We start from the raw sequence: 19,772 nt of genomic DNA, 5'->3' as shown, positions 1-19,772 counted from the left end.
TCATCTTTTTTCTAAGGTTTTAAAATTATTCTGATACTACCTCATAGAAAAGCTTGTGCATTCCTTAATTTTTTTTTGTTGCCTTCATTGATGCCAATAATTTTTATATTTGGTCTCTTAATGTTATCCCCAGATTCTTGAATATTCTGGTCTTATTCTCTTAACATCTTGTTTTTTTTAATTGTCAATTTTAGTTTTAAGATTATATACTTTGTTTTTAGGTCTGAAAATCTGTCTTCTACATGGTCTAAACTATCAGTGTTGGTTCAGATAATTTTTAATGTAATTTACTGACTTATGTTTCCAGGGTTCCTCTGAATTTCTTTTTCATAATCTCTATGTCCTTATTGAAACATTCTTTCACTTCTTCTATTTTATAAGTTTATTCCTTACATCTTCTTTTGGCTCATTGAACATTTTAACTATAAACTTTCTAAATTTTTTCTCTGGTATTTCCTCCACTGTGGTGTCAATGGGACTGGTAATTGAAATGTTGTGAGCTGTTTAGTGTGATTTGATCTTTTGATTTTTTAAAATCTATCTTTCTGCTGGAATTATTTTGATTCTATTTTAATGCTAGTTGATGTTATATTCACACTCAACATGTATTCCTTGTAGTTCCCAGTATCAGGACTACTTTAAGAGAAGATACTAAACCCAATTAACTACATTCACTTCAGAGCAAAGTCGTGTATTAATAAATCTTAGTGGGAAAAAAACTTCTTGAAAATGTTCTTCACGATTCCTCTTATCCACATATAAAGTTGTAGCAATATTCTGGAATAGACTGAGAAATTAGTTCTTAAAGGAAAACATAGGGCTGAAAGGTAGAGGAAAGAAAACTTTGCCAAAAATAAAAAGAAAGAAAATAAAAGATATAAAATGATAATGCAAACTAAGTAACAAGAAGAAGATGAGAAGATGAGGGCCATATTTGAGGCAGGTAAAATGCAAATGGGAAAAGAGGTACTAAGAGGATGAATTGTCAACCTGAGCTAGGAAACTGGAAAGAGAGGGTCTCCAGTTAATGCTTTAAAAATTAAAAATAATATTATCAAATAAGTTCAGGATACAATATCAAATAATAATAGAAAATCCATCAATTTGAAATTTAAAAAAATACGTAAGACCAAAATTGACATTAGAGCTATTTATAACAATCCAAACCAACATGGAGAAATTTCTGACTGAGTCTTCTTACTTTGGATTTCATTAGGGTATCGTTCCTTTAGAGGATGCCTACCACTCATCAGCTTTACCTCTGTTTTCCCCTGGGTGTGAGGTAGTGATAATGCCAACTCCTGTAACGCATTTCTTGGATTCCCTTTCGTATCTTTGGTGTGTCTAGGTACCTGCCAGCTTTCTATTAGGTCAGCAAAGATGGTCCATAATTTAAATTTAGCAGCCTGGTTATTCCTTGTTAGAGGATGTAATTTTGTGTGTCCTCCTGGAGAAAAACTTCTTATACTGCATTCTGGCAAATCCAGTGTGGGCTACTCCATATGTATTTTGGAGTATGTGGGGTTTGGCAGTCTAATTTAGAGGTATTATTGTTAGTTTGAAGTGGTGCTGGATGGCCTATAGGGGTGGTATAGGGCTGCTGCTTTCTGAATTGCACAGGGTCAGTGGGCTTGTATCTGAGCACACTCTGTCTGTGGGGTCCTCCAGCCCCTTTATGGGGTGTAGTGTCATTTTTGTGTGAAGTTCTTTTCTAGCTGTTTGCAGATATCATTAGGAATTGTTTTCTGTTGGATTCATGTGTCCAAATGAGAATCAAATTATCTGGCAATTCTGGTACTTGCAGCTGTGGTTATTCTTGGAGGTTCTAGCACAAAGTACCCAATTTTTTGGTTGCCATTATTTCTTGCCAGTCTGTTCTTGTTTGTCAGCACAGAAGCCCTAACCTGAATGCTTGGTGGATACTTTTCTGTATCTAGTAGCTGTTTTTATTGGTTGCAGCAGCACGGTATCCAGGGCTCAGGATTGTCCTGTTGATATTGTGGGATGCTGTGGACCCATTCTCCTCCATTAGTCCTTTTAAAACATGCCATAGGGCTTGGTGCCTGCCTACAAGAATGGGACCTGTGATTGCAGGTGGTCTGTGGGTGGTGAGTGATGCAGAATCCTCAACTTTGGCTGATGTAGAATACAAGAGTATACCATCCCCTGTGACTAGAATAGAGAGTTGGTTGTCCCTACCCCGATTTAAGCTCTTACTGATCTGGATTGAGAATTATGGACACTGACTCCCCTCCAGTGGGACTTCTTTGAAGTGATGCTATGTAAGCACTTGGTATTGTCTACTACAGCAAGGCTTATGGATGCAAGCTGTGTGTGTGTGTGTGTGTGTGTGTGTATGTCACAGAATGCTACACTCTCGCTGCTGCAAGCTCAGAGGGTTTCATCAATCACCATGTCTGATGGGAGTAGCCTTCTCTTTCTCAGAAGTTGTTTGGAGCACCAGATTGGGGTTAGCAATCCCTGGGAGTGGTTTGCTCTTGGGTCAGCTCCACCACACTGCCCTTGTTCACAATGTGGGAAAGGGGGTTTTGGTAACTTTCAGCTAGCAGCCTTCCCTTTACATGTTCCTTCTAGACTGATCTAGAAAACTGTCTAGTTTTATTTATTTTACTATCTGAAGGTGGGAAAACCTGTGTTGGTTTAATTTCTTCTTGAGGAGTCTGGCTATCTGTGATTATTCAAAATTGCTGCCCTGTCCCATACAACTTTCAGTCTATGATTTTGGTTAGACAGTTTGGTCTCCTTCACTGTGGATGCTATTTCTGTCCCTTTTTAACTTGGTCTGCTTTTCTTTCCAGCTATTGTTAAGGAAGTAAGATTATGACCTTTTCCTCTCCCTCTGTCCTCTCTTGTCTCTCTCCCTTGACCTCATCCAAGTCAGATTCTGTCCTTGTTTTCTGCTCCAATAACCAAAATCCAAGTCCCTCCAGGTTTCAAACTGTCTAATAATTACTTTGTCATCCACCTCTCGGGTCAGCTGTCCTTTCACTATTTCTTTTCTGGGCTGTGGAAGGGATGAGGGTTACTGCTCAGATCTGGATCACCATCTTCTGTCAATCTGTATTAAATAATAATAATAATTTTGCATGTTTTCCATGCTGGACATAAACTCCCAGACTCAAGCAATCTTCCTGCATTAGCCTCTCAAATCCTGGGACTACAAGCTATTGCCACTATAGCAGGTTTTACTTTTTTTTCTTGAGAAAATATAATCTATGTTACCCCCCCCCCCATAAAATATACCACTTTTTATTATTTTTATTTTTTAACAACTATTTTATTGAAGTTAGTAATATTACAAAAAGGTATGTGTTTAGACTGTCCAAGGAATTAAAATTTTAACATTTTAAGACTTTTTGTATATTTCCATTTTATTTTTTTTTTTAGTGTTTGCAGTAATTTATCACAAGCAGTTTGTCAGAATTCAGTCAATCCTGTTCCTTACTAACAATGGGTACTTTCAGTGTTTCTCATTTAAGCAATTCAGACAGTGCTCTAGAAGTCTGTCACTTGTATTTTCATTTTCATTTCCCTTGTGGCAAATGAGCTGGAACACATTTTCAAGCCTTTAGCCATATGGACTGTCTTTTGTAAAATTTTTGATCCAATGTTTTTTGGATTGTGTTTTCATACAGTTTTGTAGATTTCACTATGCTAGATAAGAACCCCCCTTTTCAGTGTGCTGCAATTATACTCTCACAGTCTGTCTTTCACCTGCTTATGCCTTACATATCTTTTTAATATTTTTTTGGTTTAATTAGTTACACATGACAGTATGATGACCTTGACATATCATACATTTGAATCAGATGGGATATAATTTCTAATGAACAGAAATATCTGTTCATATCTTCTAATGAACAGAAATATCTGCTATTAGCACAGCCTAACTTTTTAATCATTTCCCTTATGGTAAGCCTTTTCTGACCTAAAAATCATGAAAATGTAGTTATGAGTAGTCTTCTTGAAACTTTGTTATTTCATTTTCACATTTAAATCTACAATGTGAATTATAATTTTGAATCACAATTGAGAATTGTGAATACTATAAAGTAGAAATAATTTCCTATTTTTGTTGGCCTGGATTGCAAGTCAACTTAGTACCATAAAAGACCTTTCTTTTTCAGTTGTTATGATGTACCACCTTTGCAACTCTCTTGATAACTGTTAATTAAAAATTAATCCTTAAAAAATATTATGATTTACAATTTTTTCTGCAGAAGGGATGCCCTGAGTAGTCACTGTGATTTATTTTGTGAATGTATCATAACTTATTTTTCATTCCTTGTTGACAGATTATTAGGTTGTTTTTTTCATGGTTTTGCTTTTAACACAATGATAATGGTTATTATTTTTCCTAAATAAAATTTTTTTCTTAGTATACCTATGTATAATTTTTAAAGTGCAGGCTTCTACTTACCTATATTTTTTGCTGGGCATATTATTTTGTTCAAATTTTATGTGTTAACTTGGTTGCATCAGGGTGCCCAGTTTTTCTTTTCTTTTCTTGTTTTTAATAAACACTAGTGTGGATGTTGCTGTGAAGGTATTTTGTACATGAGATTAACATCTGCGTGAAGGAAAAGGAATTCTACATCAATATTGTAACAGAATTATTATCTGAATTTGCAGAGAGTCAGTCAATTTTCCCTAAAATTTTCAGATCAAGACTGAGATATTGACACATGCTTGGATTTTCAGCTGCTAATTTGTCTTGCGCTTTTGGGGTTCAGCAGCTTCCAGAATCCATCAGTTATCGATTTTCCAAAATTATTCTCTTTTCACACACACATACACACACACTCACAATTGAATCTATTTCTTTTCACAAGATCCTAATATCCTTATCTTAGAAGAATCACATTAAATATTAAATAACATTCATAATTCTATGGAAAGAATGCAAATTCCTTATTCAAGAATGAAGCAAAGATAGAAGACCTATTAAAGACAGCAAAAGAAAAAAGTGAGGTAGAGTCAAGTAAGACATTTTAAATCTATTTTGTCTAATTCCTTGTGTCTTCAGTATTACTTAACACATGCCAATATGTTATGTCTTTAGTATTCCTTAACACATGCCAATAGATTCAGGTTTATGCTTTGAAGAGAAAGCTACCTAAATATCAATGAGATCTGTTTTTATTAAAAACTATTATTAAAACAACTAGGTGGGCAGAAGAAAGAGTTTAGAAATGACAGAAAGCCATTTTGTAAATGGCTCAAAATAATTTAAAACCAAAGTAATTTAAAAATCCTTTTATAAGTGACTATGAGTATCCCTTATACAAAATGCTTAGGACCAGAAGTTTTAGATTTGTTTAGATTTGTGTATATATTTATAAAGAGTTATCTTGGGAATAGGACTTAAGTCTAAACACTAAATTCATTTTGTGTTTCATATACATCTTATACATATTAACTGAAATTAATTTATATAATGTTTTTAGTGTACCTGCATTTTGATTGAGAGAACATATACTTTCCTGAATAAACTACCTAAAAACACATCACAGCTAACTGAGGAAAAAACCAAGATCAGTACATAAGAAACATAAACTGTGTTAGGATAAAAATATCAGCAGTTAAACCACGTGTGTGTGAGTGTGTGTGTGTGTGTATGTGTGTGTGTGTGTTTAAGGAGAAGTAAACAATGATTTATAAATTCACATTCTATACATTCTCTTACTGGTGCCAAAGGTAGCCACAGAAATGAAACCACACCAAATTATATGCTTAAATCATACACAAAATTTAATTTAATTAACTCTTCAACATTAGGAAATTTAGGACTTTTTGGAATGCTTTGAATAAAGAAGTACCATCAATCTTTCATTTCACTTATATTTTCACATTTACTAATTAGAAATGATTTATTAATGACCCCAAGTAACACATTTTGGCCTTTAACTTTACTTACATGAACTCATGCCAAGACTCCACTACATGGAAAATTGAAATGGCAAAGTAAGTAATGCATTCCTCTCTATTGTAGCCCCACATCTCTGCCTTCAGTGGTTTCCATATCACAGTAAGCTGGCTGATCAATATTTTATATTTTTGTCTGCATCATGATAAATAAAAATTCATCTTTGACTTCCTGATTGATTTGTACAACCACAAAGAGAAACAAAATTTTACTTATGAGTAGCAGAACCATTTTATCTTACTTATAAGGTAAATTTTAACCTATGTTGAGATTTGAAAAATTTATGTTGCAAATTGATACTGACTGGATAAACAAGATACTTCTCATTCATGCATACCTAACAAAAAATCCAAACAAAACTACTATACCATCTGTATTAGACAGCTTTGCAGAGCTGTGATCAGAATACCTGACAAGAACAACTTAGAAGAAAAGTTTATTTTGGATGGTAACTCAGCTCAGTTCACGGTGAGCTGATTTCATTGCTCTGATCCTGATGTGGGGCAGAATATCGTGGCAGAAGGTCATGGCAGAGGTAAGCTGCTCAGGTCATGGCAGCCAGAAAGCAGTGGGATAGTGAGGAAGGGAGAGAGAAAAAGAGAGGGAGATGGAGGCAGGCCAGAGTGAAGATAAACACTTCACACCTCCAGTGACTTACCTCCTCCAACAAGGTCCTGATCCTATTGTTTAATTTAGCCTCAGTGGATTAATCCACTGATGATGTCAGAGCACTCATGATTCAATGATTGTCTAAAAACCACACCTCTGAACCTAGTTTCATCAGGGATCATGATTCCAACATACGAGCTTTGGGGGCAATGCCAAATCCAAACCAAACCACCATCAGAAATATTTTTTATAATAGTAAGTTATATAGTTTTAATAGATTTTATATAGAGTAAAATTAATATATAAAATCCTACAAATGAACAACTAATTGTAATATAATATGTGGAAGAAAATAATTGTGAATAAAAGATAAAAAGATGAAAGATAACAATAGACCAATGTCATTCACATAGAAATGTGCAAGAACAATTTCAAATAAGCTAATACATCTCAATATTAGCCATGAAGTACATCTAAGTGTAAATAGCTATAGAATGGTTGAAAACAACATGTAATTAAATATATGATTCTCACCTGAAAAAATTAAATAGGTGACAAAAAGAAATTAATTATTATAACTGAAGAAACATACCAGGAAAACAACTAAAAATAAATAAATGAATAAATAAACTTAGAAAAAAACAGGAAAACAGAATTCAAGGTAAAATACCCTATGTATAATAAAACATGCAATTTTATAATAAAACTAATAAAAACTGAGTGTACTAGAGTCATGAGTCACAATGTCCCAAAACAAAATCAAGTTGATTTAAATGAAAAAAAAATGGTTAAAATGAGAAGATGAAACCAAAAACATATTGTCAACTCATATTTACTGCCGTTATGCAATAATAGAAAAGAGATGTAAATTATTTGAAAAAAGAGTTAATACATTTTAGGAAATTATGAATGTGTAATACAATTTGTATCTTAGGAATAACAAAAACTATATAATAAGGGAAAGGTTAGAATTAAATTTATGTTAATGATGTAGTAAAAAAAAGTATATGAAACTGAATACTGACTTCCAATGTGGTATTAGGTATATGTAAAAATCATCACCATCAAAAACTCTATTCACTGATGGTGAGTAAAACGTAAGTTCAAATATATGTCTTATATACCATTTGAGAAAATTATTATTGAAATGTTTGAGAGTAGATACATTAATTCACTCATTTCATAAATATTTATTTTTTAGTTATAGTTAGACACAATACCTGTATTTTACTTTTTTATTTTTATGTGGTGCTGAGGATTAAACCCAGGGCCTCTCCCATGCTAGGCAAGCACTGTACCACTGAGTCACAACCCCAGCCCCTCAATATTCAACATTTCATTGCTAGTAATTAGAGAAATGCAAATCAAAACTACTCTAATATTTTATCTCACTCCAGTCAGAATGACAGCTATTATGAAAACAAATAATAATAAGTGTTGGCAAGGATGTGGGGGAAAAGGTACACTCATATACTGCTGGTGGGACTGCAAATTGGTGCAGCCAATATGGAAAGCAGTATGGATATTTATAGAAAAATTGGGAATGAAACCACCATTTGAGCCAGCTATCCTTCTCCTTGGTTTATACCAAAAGGACTTAAAAACAACATACTACAGGGACACAGCCACATCAATGTTTATAGCAGCACAATTCACAATAACTAAACTGTGGAGCCAACCTAGATGCCCTTCAATAGATGAATGGATAGAAAATGTGTCATATGTACATAATGGAATATTACTCAGCAATAAAAGAGAATAAAATCATGGCATTTTCAGGTAAATGGATGGAGTTATAGAAGATAATACTAAATGAAGTTAGCCAATCCCCAAAACCAAATGTCAAATGTTTTCTCTAATATAAGGAGGTTGATTCATAGTGGGATAGGGAGTGGGAACATGGGAGGAACAGATGAACTCTAGATAGAGCAGAGGGATGGGAGGTGAAGGGAGGGGGCATGAGGTTAGAAATGATGGTGGAATGTGATGGATATTATTATCCACAGTACAGGTATGAAGACATGAATTGGTGTGAATATACATTGTATATAACTAGAGATATGAAAAATTGTGCTCTATGTGTGTAGTAAGAATTGTAATGCATTCTTCTGTCACATATAAATTAAAAAAATTAATTAAAAATAAATAAAATTAAGAAGAAAAAAATAAAATGTGTTAGATGAAGTAGCATTTGGCAACACATTAAAAATCTTACTACTCTATATAGGGAAGATAAACAATAAACAAAATAGATACAATGATAAATGACCATAAATTGTATGGTTAGAGTAAAGAAAAGGAAGAGGACTAAGTGAATAAAGAATGTCATTTCTGTCATATATAGGAGAGTCACAGAAGGCCTGGGAGCACAAGGTTCAGGGAAGAAATAGTATCAATTCACTAGGAAGCAAGAATATTCGAGAAAAAGACAACCAACTGTGATGGCAGATATACAAGATCTTAATATATTGATATATAGTTAGGAGGCCTGATTGAATCGCAAAATAGTGCTGAATAAAGGTATGCCAGAGTGATAATGTGGTCAGACCTTGTACAACTTCATAGACAAAGTTAAGGATTTTGAACTTCATTTCAAGTGAGATGCAAATCCATTGAAATGTTTTGTGTTCAAGAGCAGAAAGAATTGGTTTACATCTTCTCCTGTGACTTTCACGTTAAAAAGAGATATAGGAAAAGGAGACCAAAAGTACAGATACTTTGTGAAGTTATGGTAATAATGCACAGGGGGAAAAAAAGGATGACTCAGATGACTGTTGGTGGAGGCTGTGTGAAGAACACTGTAATTTCATTTTTTTTTAGTACAGAGAAAATATTTGAGGATGGTTTCAATGTGAAGTATAAAAAGAAAAAGTAAATTCTAATAAATTCAAGATTTATTTTCTCTGAATATTTGGAAAGATAAAGTTGTCACTTCTTAAGATAAAGATGATTGTGGGAGAGGTAAATGAACATAGAGATCAAAAATAAAGTTTTGTACTTGTAAAGTGTAATCCATTAGACTGAAGATGTCAAGTAACTACCTTAATATGTGATAGAACATTGGGCTGAGATCCCAGTGTTCTAGTCAGATATCTCCAGTAGACATTTGTTAATCATTCACAAATATCTATCAAAGGTAGTATGACTGCTAGGTTAAGTAAAATGTAAACCAAAGATGCCCATTACCTTTAGTAAAGTGGGTAGAAGTGATAATTTACTTTGTTGGGAAACAAAAGTGAAAATTATTGAACTCAAGAAGGATTGTGAGGGGGAAAAAAAGATGCATGGATTTAATGAACAGTTTTGCTATATGGTGGTGCAGTGGATGGTGCAGTTATAGTGTAAGGATGATTTTCTATGTAAAAATATAAAATGAGGAAATAAAATGGGTAAAGAGAAGGGAAATGAAACAATGAGAAAGTAAGCTAATCCTGGCCTCCCTCTGAGTGCAAAAAAGTACATAGTGAACAACTGGAGCAATGTATCCATATTCACAGAAGTTAAGAGAGAATATACACCAATGGTAAACCAGTTGGAAATGAGACACTGGGCTTACCTAGAATTATTTTCTTTGATTATTTCTGCTTTCTCTGAGAAATGAATGAAAGTTCATGTTCAGATAAGAGTGGCGATTGTGTTTCATTCTGATGAAAGAAAAGAAGGAGTAAAATACCTCTTCAGATTTAAAGTACTACAAAATTTAAGAGGGTTGCCAGGTCCTTTAAGGGCTCACCTAAAGCTGATGATCATGATTTAAAATGAGTCCAGTCAGTTAGGTTGACTATTTTTCTCCAAGCACAGAGTTGATGGAGGATTCTTAGACTGGGGATTCTCTAAATAGTTTTATGGGCAAAATAGATTATGTAGGCTGCTGAGGATGTTTCAAGGAAGTGGTCATAAAAATGAACCATGTCTAATCTGGAGGTGGGGAAAAATGAGAATAGGGTAGTACAAGGATCAGAAAATAGGTGGCAGGAACAGTGTACTGTCAGTTCCTCTGTAGCCAAGTAATAGGAGAGTCAAGGCACTGCTAGGGATTATTGAGCTGGTCAGATGTCACCATGGCAAGCCAAGGACAGTAAATAAGGCTAATTTTACAAAAATGACCAAGAAAAAGTGAGGGAAAAGAGAGAATACTTAGAGTATAAGAAAAAAAATTCCTGCATAGTCGAAAATTCACAATTTGTTTTTCACAATGAAAATCACTAGGATACCTGCAGGTTTTAAACTTTCATCTTAAGTAAGATTACATTTATCTATCATGTGTGTGTGTGTATGTGTGTAAGGGACCACCCCTTAGGGCTTTCAGACCTCTACCCCACACTCTACCTTATGTTTCTTCCTTTGAGGGGAAACTGGGCAACCTAGACCAGGGAAAGCTCCTAGACCATGTGCAATAGCCTAAGGGATAATCCTAAAGTTAGTTGTTATTTAAAATATCATTAGGATTGTGATTTGCTTCTGCTGGATGCATTTTCTAGGGGAAAAAGAAACTTATGCATGGACTGTAGAAAAGAAATTATGTAAAATTTAGCTGTCAATCAAGGTGCCAATCAATGCCAGATCCACCCATGGCAAAGGAGGGAGAATTAGCACAATCCCATACAACTGCTCCATAGATGGAGCCATGAGCTACTTCTCAGTTCAGCCCACTCTGCCCTCCCAGAGTGAAGTTTTGCTTCTCCGCCAATGTTACTTTTGCTTTCAAATAAAACTCTGCTTTCCTGCCAAAATTTGTCTCTCTGGGATCTTTGCTGGGGATGCCAAGAATCTGGACCTGGAACTCCCTGGGGAGCCCTGCCCCTTGCACCAATAACATATACATATTTATGCATTTACTTATATCTAAACACTGAGGAGGTATAAATAGTTTTGAAATATCCCATTTTAAGTACACATCAAATGTTGAAACCCTAAGTGTTAAAATGAAATCTTTATTTTCATTTTAAAGGGAAAAATATTTGGTTTATGAAAGGATAGAGTGGCACTTGTGAATATAAAGAATAATTCCAACAAAAATATAAAGAGACTGGTCATTTTTGCAAAGAAAATGCAACAATTTAAACTCAAACTGTACAGCAATAGAAAATAGAATCTATGGAGCAAATCACTATCTCAAATGAGGGCCACAGCAGAGAGTGTAATGTATTTCTATAAGACCATCTCAGTCTCCTTTGTGCTGTCATTTTCTTGTTATCAGGGCTGAGCTAAGGAAGAAGAGCTTACAGCATTTAAGTTAGAGATAATATAAACATTCAGAATACAATTTACAAATTACAGCCACATTTGACAAACGTTGGACTATATTCCTAAGGAATCATTTGAAAACCAGCTTTGGTTAGGACAATAGACCCATGGCAGTAGCTCATTATGCCCCACAAAAGACCAGACTTTGACAGCTTTCAGCTACCTTTTCCAACAAAAGGCTGCTATCAAGATTGTTTTTTTATGGTAAATGCTTTTAATGAAGCTCCTGTGGGCAAGTTGTAAAGTGTATGCATGTCACTTTTACATGCTCCTTTTTAAAATGTAAGATGAAAACTGCTGAACATCTTGGCTAGCACTCCTCCACAGAACATAAGTCCTCTGATGCCTTTAATGACCATATCTATAATACCTTAATAAGAGTACAGTTTCCTGCTGAATGTCCTGTGTTGCCCCACAGGGAACATGGTTACATTGATGTAGAAAAACTGTTTAGTGACAATGCCTATTGTTACAGATTTGATTTTTTTACCTTCTGTGTTTTTGACACATTTTTATTATATAAAGGTTTGGAAAGTACTATAAAGAAACTGTTTTTTAGCCCTCAGCTGGAGCTGGAGCGGAGATGCTTTGCCTGAGAATTTAACCAGCTCCTCACTTCATTAAAACCCTATGATAAGCTTTCACATTGGGGGAAACACATTGTATCTAAAGAAAGTTTTTAAAAGAGCACAATGGCTATGTGTTGGTTTTTGCTAAAATTTCATCCAGCAAATCCCATGTGAAATTCCATAAGAAGCAATTTCAGAATTTTCCAGTTTATTTATAGAGTACAAAACTTTTTAGCAAGGACAGAGAAAAACGTTCTTCACCTCTATTGTTCTTTCTATTTTTCAAATATTGTCATATTTATCTATAATGAATAATGGCTATATTAATGTATGTGAATGTATAAATATTAATGTCATTAATTGATTATACAGAAAAGAGAGATGGCTTTTCTGCATGGGATAACATTCTACAACAGAAACAGGTAACATGTTATTTTTAATTTTTATTTTTTTGGTACCAGGGATTGAACCCAAGGATGCTTAACCACTGAGTTATCCCTAGCCCTATTTATTTATTGTTCTGAGACAAGGTCTCACTTAGTTGCTTATGGCCTCATTATTTTGCTGAGGCTGGTTTTGAACTTAAAACTCTCCTGCCTTATTCTCCATGGCCTCTGGGATTATAGGTGTGTGTCACTATGCCCAGCCATTTATTCTATCTTAATAATGAGATAGAACAGTTACAGTTTGTTTATTGTGAGGGTCAGGAATGTCATTAGTTATGATAAACTGGGGAAATGAGCAGGGTCCAGATACACATAAAGACCTCAAACAGCACATTTGTTTTGGCTAATATGGTGAGAGGGAGGAACAGGGAAACTTTTCTTTATCTCATTTAGGAACTCTACTATCATCAACACATGCTTTTGAAGATTTCTCTGTGGACAGAATCCACTCCTCAGATAACTATGGTAAAGAGCTGTGAAAGGCAGAGAGGATTCTAAGCACTATGTGTGATGGTAACATCCATCATTCCAACTTCCATGGAGTCTGGCTCCAGACCTATGAAAAAGAGAAAAACCAGTTTAATTACTAGCTAGAAGTCTCCTGTTGCTATCCTTTTCAAAGCATTATCAATATGCAAGCCTTATATTTATATATGTTTAGTTTTCTGCTGGGCTGAGGATCATACCCAGAGCCTCATGCATACTTGGCAAGCATTCTTCCACTAAACTACACCTCTGTGTCTATCGAGAACCTATAAATGCTACAAACATATCAGTTGAAAGTGCTGAAATCCACATATATTAATAAATATTAAAAGTATTTAAAAATCTGCATATATTGCATAGGTATGGTGCAATGATGATATTTAAATATCCTCTAAGTGTCAATTAATCGTCAGTAATGCAGTCAGGAAAATGTTACTCATGTGGCTATATAATGTCTCTCCTATTGCTTCTTCTTACATTTTCCTAATTTAGTATGATCTGTTGTGCAATTTTTGGATCCTCTGTGATATTTTCTGGTATAATAAGCTTTCCCAGTATCAAAATGATAATTGCCTTCTCAGAGCCAGCATACAATTCGCAAAGAATTTATATTTTTATATTTCTATTAAGTACAGTTTAAATGTTAGTATTTCTTTGACAATAATTACATCTATTTTACGATTATGATAATAATTTCAAAACACACAAAATATAAAAGGTATAAATGTCTTTGAAACTAGAGTATTTCATTCTTTCAATGAAAAAGCTTTATTAAACAAATCCCATATGCCATGAACAATAGTAGGTCCTGTGCTGTACTTTAGTTCATTTTCTGTTACTGAAACAAAATAGCTGATCTAGGCACTTTATAATGAAAAGAGGTTTACTAAACTAACAGCTCTGAAAATTCAAGAGGATAGTGCAAGAATTTGTTTGAGCCTGATGAAGGATTAGGGCTGTATCACAATTTAATGGGTGGCATCAGAGTGGAAGCATGTATGAGAGGAAGAGATCACATGGAAAGTCAGAACACCAAAGGAATTTGGTAGCCAGGATTGCTCTTTTTTATAACAAGCCATTTTTTTAGGAACTAACTGGGCTCTGTCTAGAGCTTCAGCCCTTTGGAAGGCAGCAGAACTAACTAATCACCTTCCACTAACCCCAGTTATTAAAGGCCTCATGATAGCAACATTGTCATAACGAAAGCCCTGCTGCCAGCACATGAAACTCTGGTGCCACATTCAAACCATATTTTAACCATAAGAGGTTTCAATGGGTAATTGATTTCAGGAAACTACAGCACAATATGGAAACAGGCCTAGAGATTAATTAGAGAGTAATATAAAGATATATCTTTTTATTTTGGATTACTGAGGCAGGAGTGGAATGTTTGTTTTTTTAATTTTTATTTTTTTTAAAGAGAGATTGAGATTGAGAGAGAGAGAGAGAGAGAGAGAGAGAGAGAGAAAGAGAGAGAGAGAGAATTTTAACATTTATTTTTCTTAGTTTTCGGCGGACACAACATCTTTGTTTGTATGTGGTGCTGAGGATCGAACCTGGGCCGCACGCACACCAGGCGAGCACGCTACCGCTTTAGCCACATCCCCAGCTCAAGAGTGGTGTGTTTTAATAAAATCTTTTGATTAGATAAGAAAACTAGATTCTGATGAAATATTTATTTAACATAATCTCCATTATAATTATCTCATAATTTATTATTTCCAGATAGAACTATGTTCCTTCTACTTCAGTGTTTGAGGTTTCAAAATTATTGAATTGAGGGTTTGGGGCAGTATGATTGAATCAAATTACACTTCTACACTTCCCTCTCACAGAAACTAATATGCATAAGAATAAAGAAAAGGTAGAAAATAAAACAAGCCAAGAAAACAACATAGTAGTTAGAGAATAAGTGCCAAACCTCATGTTTTTTGTTTTTTGTTTTTTTTTTTTTTTATGAATGTAGTATTAGGTAAAAGACACTTTTCCATTTTTAAAAGTCTATATGGTTTGACTCCAAGCAGATTACAGATCTCTTACTTCCAATGTACACGTAAAAACTATAAAATTAAAGATAGTTAAAATCAGGATCATTATCCAAAGTACACGTATGAAGACATGAATTGGTGTCAGTGTACTTTACATACAACCAGAAATATGAAAAATTGTGCTGTATATGTGTAATAAGAATTGTAATGCATTCTGCTGTCATTTATTTTTTAAAAATCAATAAAATAAAAAATAAGTTAAAAAACTTTGGTCTTTTTTAAAACACACACACACCCCCCACACACACAACACACACCCCTTCAGAGACAGACCCAAGGATGCAGTGAATAACCTTAGAAAGAAAGCATATTCTTTTCTCATTATTTTTGTATCCTACCTAAGGCAGCACATAAATTTTGGACTTAATCCATTCGATGGTTCTCAGCTAAAAAGAAGTTAATAGATATATCCAGAGGTAATTGTCTTCAGCAGTACTGAAAAGTTTTAAGACACAATAAAAATAATCCTTTTAGGAAGTAGGACACAGTGCAACCTCAAATAAAATTAGATCTTCCAGGTGAATGACATGCAGTTTTACACAAGACAAAAGTCTAAATCTACAGTAATAAGTAGTGAATCATTGTTTGCCATGGGCTAGTGAGTGAGGAAAGAGTGTGAAAATATGAAGGAGAACTGGGATATTCTTGATGTGATGGAAGGGATATTTTGATTATCATGATGTTAACACAACTATCACTACTTTCCCAAAAGTAAAGAAATGAACATTTAAAATAACTGGACATTATGATATGTACATCATACATCCATAAATTTAGCTGAAGTTAAAATAGCAAAAATTGGAAAGATTAATCATAAAAATTTGGCAAAAGTATGGCCACACAAGATATTTGGAAGAAACTCCAAAAAATCAAATCATACAAAGAGTTTGTGAGCTGAGACTTGTCACTAAAAGAGTAAGTCACCTATAAAATGTGGGATCATCCTAAGGGAATTCCACAAGATCAGTGCTACAGATAGGAGACAAGTTTCAGACCAATAGTACATGTAGGATAGAATTAGAGACTCCCATGTTATATCAGAGCACTTTGAAGGGAGAGAAACTTGATCCATAAAATTAATAAATAGGGAGACAAGGAGAGATAGCAAAATTATTAGATAACAGAGGAGATATGAAAAATAGAATGGGAACATCTAATATATGTGTCTGATCAGATATCCCAAAGTAGAAAAGAGAAATTGGCAGACATGAAATATTTGAAGATATAACCATCTAAACTTTTCCCGAAGGTATTAAAATATAAACCCACAAAGAATTTCTCAAAGTACAGTTTAAAATTCACATGGTAAGAACAAAAATATAAATACATAGAGGCTTTTAGGAATGCTGAGAAACACCATACTCAAGAGAGGGATTTTAAAAGTAGTCAGAAAATGCCTGGAGGTATTACTCAGTGCCAGCACAACAAAATGATAAGTACATACATACGAATGTTAACGCCTGAAGCAAGAAAGGCATTAAAAATCATTGAAACATATATGGAAAATATGCATTTGGATAGAATTGATATAAGTTTGCCTTTATTATTTATTGTACTACCAACAAAAAATATTCCTACAGGAGTATTTTGGCAAGAAGGTCCATTATTATGGATACATTTATCTTATTCTCCTAACACTATTCTTACTAGGTATCCTGAGGCTGTAGGACAATTGATACTCAAAGGAATAAAAGCAGCAAAGGGAGTGTTTGGAATTTCTCCCAATAAAATTATTACTCCATATACTATGAATCAAATTGATGAGTTAGCTAATGAGTTAAATACTTGGGCAATAATCGTGTGCAAATCTAATGTTTCATTTGATAACCACTTACTATCTAATCCTTTATTGTCTTTTTGGTCATTGCATCCTGTAGTTTTTCCCAAAATGAGAAGAAAAACACCTATCATGAATGCTCCAAATATATTCACTGATGGGTCAAATAATGGTACAGCAGCAGTAGTTACCCCTGATCAAACTTTTACATTTTTAGTACCCAAACAATCAGCTCAAAAGGTAGAGCTTAATGCAGTTTTACAAGCTTTTGTGATGTTTAAAGATTCTGTATTTAATTTATTTTCTGATAGTCAGTATGTAGTTAATGCTATAGTATCTCTTGAAGATGCTGGTAGGATTTCCCCTTCTTCTACTGTTTTCTCTTTGCTTTCCACTATACAAAGTCTAATCTGGGACAGAAAAGATCCATTCTTTATAGGACATATCAGGGCACATACAGGATTGCCTGGAGCCCTTAGTTTGGGCAATGATTTAGCAGATAAAACCACACATGACATACATATTTTCTCTACACTAGAAGAAGCTATAAATTTTCATAAAAGGTTCCATGTCAATGCTAATACTTTACAAAAGCGTTTTAACATAACTAAGGAACAAGCTAGACAAATAATAAAACAATGTCAAAATTGTGTGACCTTTTTACCACAAGTTAATCTTGGAGTCAATCCTAGAGGATTGATACCTAACCATATTTGGCAGATGGACGTCACACACTTGCCAGAATTTGGAAAATTAAAATATTTGCATGTTACAGTTGATACTTCTTCTGGATTTTTGATGGGCTCCCTCCATGCCGGAGAAAAAACTAAAGATGTTATAGCTCATTGCTTACAAAATTTTGCCACTGTGGGTGTTCCAAAACAGTTAAAAACAGATAATGCCCCTGGTTATACTTCTACCTCTTTTAAACAATTTTGCTCAACATTTGGCATTACTCATATAACAGGAATCCCATACAATCCACAGGGACAAGGCATAGTTGAAAGAGCTCATCAAACTATTAAAATGTACTTATTAAAGCAAAAAGAAGGAATTGGGAAGGGGTATATATTCCCCAAAGATAAACTTAAAATAACCCTTTTTACTCTAAACTTTTTAAATTTGGATTCATCAGGACTTAGTGCTGCGGAAAGGCATATGTGTCCAAAAAATGTGCATAAGCCCAAGGTATTTTGGAAGGATATTCTAACAGGACAATGGAAAGGTCCTGACCCAGTAATTGTCTGGAGTCGGGGGTCTGTTTGTGTGTTTCCACAGGGAGAACAGCAGCCGATTTGGATTCCAGAGAGATTAACCAAGGTCCTGACCCAGTGATTGTCTGGAGTCGGGGGTCTGTTTATGTGTTTCCACAGGGAGAACAGCAGCCGATTTGGATTCCAGAAAGATTAACTAAAGCGATTTCTACAGACCAAAAAGAAGATGATTTGGCTCAAATCCATAACAACTGATATCCAAAACTCCAGTTTGGCTATTCTTACATCTGCAACAGAACCAGGATGCTTTTTTCAATATCTATTTTATTATTGCCCTTTGCCATATCATGAAGTTCTATTTTGTTTTTTGAGCTCATACAGACCTAGGTTAATGTTTTGTTGATCAGTTCTATTTTTTGACTATAGAGTTTTTAAACATTGCAATGGAGATTTCACCCGTAAAAAGTTATAAGGCCTTTACTATAATGTTATGTGTTGTATGTATTATATTATGTGTGCACACTTGTGTTTTGTGTTATATGTTTGAATGTACGTATGTCCATATATCATATATGATGAGCGCTCATGATAAAATGGATCCAAATATTTTTTTTCACGTGATTTATATGGTTTAATTTAAATTGGGTAAACAACTGTTGAGGATTGTTTTAATATGTAAACAAAAAAGAAGGTTAACAGATCTGTGTGTTTACTTTCACCTTTCCTTTTCATTATATTTAATAATTCTCTTAAAGATAATGTAAATTGTTAAGAAAATTGTTTTCTTTTAGTGCCTTCTGTAATGTTACATAATTTTTTCTTTAGCCATTATTGCCAGAATTCCTATCTTCATCCCAGTGCCGGTGAAGACAATGTAAATTGTTAAGAAAAATGTTTTCTTTTAGTGCCTTCTGTAATGTTACATAATTTTTTCTTTAGCCATTATTGCCAGAATTCCTATCTTCATCCCAGTGCTGGTGAAGTCAAAGATAAAACCAATCTACAGCTTCTACAATAGCCATCACTGAACTGCTTGCAGAACTTGCCTGGACACATTGTGAGCTCACCTGTATGCATTGTGAACTATCTGTTGGTGCAGCGACTTGTGGTAGTGTTGGGGTATTTTTGCTGATGATGTCATTGGTGGTACAATTTTTCCAAAAGGAGCCGTCAATTGGCTTGGTGTATCTTCCTCCCTTCTGCTTGTCATGATCGTCCAGCTAAAATTTGGGGGCCAACAGAGGTGAGGCAAAGAACCTCACCCCCCCGCTGGTACAAAGACCTCTCCACAGGTGTGGCTGTATACTGGACCTGTAGTCAGTGACGGGTAAGATCCAATTGCAATGGTACCAACCTAAGGACCATATGTACTATTGGACAACCTAAGGCAGGCACGGTCCCTAAGCCACATGCTTGTTGTTTAAACAGA

The sequence above is a fragment of the Marmota monax genome, unplaced genomic scaffold (genome assembly GCF_021218885.2).
Source record: "Marmota monax isolate L192 unplaced genomic scaffold, Marmota_monax_Labrador192_F-V1.1 WCK01_AAM20220418_F8-fsc00002, whole genome shotgun sequence".
Classification (NCBI taxonomy): Eukaryota; Metazoa; Chordata; class Mammalia; order Rodentia; family Sciuridae; genus Marmota; species Marmota monax.
This window is presented reverse-complemented; position numbering follows the sequence as displayed.